General features: G+C 48.9%; 1 protein-coding gene across 1 annotated transcript in view; it reads left to right on the top strand.

The window, feature by feature from the left end:
• fus (FUS RNA binding protein) overlaps positions 1-2500 on the top strand; it is a 24275-nt gene that overhangs the window by 16855 nt on the left and 4920 nt on the right. The window lies entirely within an intron of this gene.

Below are 2500 nucleotides of genomic sequence, written 5' to 3'. Positions count from 1 at the left end.
TGAGTTTGAGGAGTCGAAGCTAAAAAGGAGGTCCGGTCCCTTCCAGCAGGAGGCGCTGTGAGGCTTTTAAAGTAATCTGAGTACATTTATACAGAGGTTTCTATGACGCCAGACACAGGTCACAACCCTCCCGCCCCCTTTCCACCAATGAGCTCTGGTTCTCGAGCCGGTTCCTCTCAGGATTCTGGGAACCCGTTTAGAGGGGGCACCCTTGCAATCCGGGAGGCGTCGTCTTTTAGGGGCCGTAAAGAGGCAACGCTTCTTCAGCTCAATGGAAACCTCACGTTTCAGGTTTTGAACCAGTTTCTCTGTGGCGGAAACGAGGCGCTCAAACCGGAGTGGAAAGGGCTCCGTGTCGGGGTGGAAAGAGGCCTTCGCGTGACGATGGTCCCGTCCAGCAGAGGGAGCTAAAGGGCACATTGTGGGGCGGTTGTGGAACCGTCAGGGTGCTTGAGGGCTTTATGGGAGTTCTTTGGGCACCGGGCCGTAACGGGTGCTCCAAAAGACACAATGAGATCATCATCACGTATGACTGCATGAAATACCAGGTTTTAGCTGTGGAACGCTCTGTTGGGTAAACCGGTCTGACGAGGCCTCTGGGCTTCGTGAGGATGGGCGTGTGTTCCTGGAGGCCCCACTGAGCCGGATTAGTTCTCTAACAACCATTATTAAAGTGGACGCGCAGCAGCTTATAAAACGTGTTGATTCAAAGTTTTTTTTTTTGTGAATAACAATTCAAAAAAACTAATGACAAAAAATACAAATAAACTAAAATCAAAACCAACATTGAATTGAAGCATTTAGTGTGTATAAACTACACAGTTGTGCAGCAAACTATTGTGTAAACGTTTTATACGCTAGTGTGATGCACAGAGGTCAGCGTGATGCACAGAGGTCAAAGTGATGCACAGAGGTCAAAGTGATGCACAGAGGTTAGTGTGATGCACAGAGGTCAACGTGATGCACAGAGGTCAACGTGATGCACAGAGGTCAACGTGATGCACAGAGGTCAACGTGATACACAGAGGTCAGCGTGATGCACAGAGGTCAACGTGATGCACAGAGGTCAACGTGATGCACAGAGGTCAAAGTGATGCACAGAGGTCAATGTGATACACAGAGGTCAGCGTGATGCACAGAGGTCAACGTGATACACAGAGGTCAACGTGATGCACAGAGGTCAACGTGATACACAGAGGTCAGCGTGATGCACAGAGGTCAACGTGATGCACAGAGGTCAACGTGATACACAGAGGTCAACGTGATGCACAGAGGTCAACGTGATGCACAGAGGTCAACGTGACGCACAGAGGTCAATGAGACTCACAGAGACAGAGGTCAACGTGATGCACAGAGGTCAACGTGATGCACAGAGGTCAATGAGACTCACAGAGACAGAGGTCAACGTGATGCACAGAGGTCAACGTGATGCACAGAGGTCAATGTGATACACAGAGGTCAGTGTGATGCACAGAGGTCAACGTGATGCACAGACAGAGGTCAACATGATGCACAGAGGTCAACGTGTTGCACAGAGGTCAACGTGATGCTCAGAGGTCAACGTGATGCACAGAGGTCAATGAGACTCACAGAGACAGAGGTCAACGTGATGCACAGAGGTCAACGTGATACACAGAGGTCAACGTGATGCACAGAGGTCAATGTGATACACAGAGGTCAACGTGATGCACAGAGGTCAACGTGATACACAGAGGTCAACGTGATGCACAGAGGTCAATGTGATACACAGAGGTCAGCGTGATGCACAGAGGTCAACGTGATGCACAGAGGTCAATGTGATACACAGAGGTCAGCGTGATGCACAGAGGTCAGCGTGATGCACAGAGGTCAATGTGATACACAGAGGTCAGCGTGATGCACAGAGGTCAACGTGATGCACAGAGGTCAATGTGATGCACAGAGGTCAATGAGACTCACAGAGACAGAGGTCAACGTGATGCACAGAGGTCAACGTGATACACAGAGGTCAACGTGATGCACAGAGGTCAATGTGATACACAGAGGTCAACGTGATGCACAGAGGTCAACGTGATACACAGAGGTCAACGTGATGCACAGAGGTCAATGTGATACACAGAGGTCAGCGTGATGCACAGAGGTCAACGTGATGCACAGAGGTCAATGTGATACACAGAGGTCAACGTGATGCACAAAGGTTAGCGTGATGCACAGAAGTCAACGTTTCTGCCTCTGTTGGACTGGAGGCTGATGGCGCTGCCTCCTGGTATCTGGTATGACGACAGGTCTCTACAGCTGCTCTTACCTAACACGAATCTCATAAAACACGAGTCACAAGAGAACATCCAGAGCGACTGTAGTAGGCTAATTATATAGAGATAAATTCACAAGGAACTCAGATTTAATAACTGTGTCATGGTGTCACGGAGTTATTAAAAAGAAAAGGTGTGTATTTTTGGAAGGAAGCTAGTTTAAAGAATGTTCTCCATCCTCCGTGCCAAGATCATAAGGATGATCAACA

This window comes from Cyclopterus lumpus, chromosome 8 (genome assembly GCF_009769545.1).
Source record: "Cyclopterus lumpus isolate fCycLum1 chromosome 8, fCycLum1.pri, whole genome shotgun sequence".
Lineage (NCBI taxonomy): Eukaryota > Metazoa > Chordata > Actinopteri > Perciformes > Cyclopteridae > Cyclopterus > Cyclopterus lumpus.
This window is presented reverse-complemented; position numbering and strand designations above follow the sequence as displayed.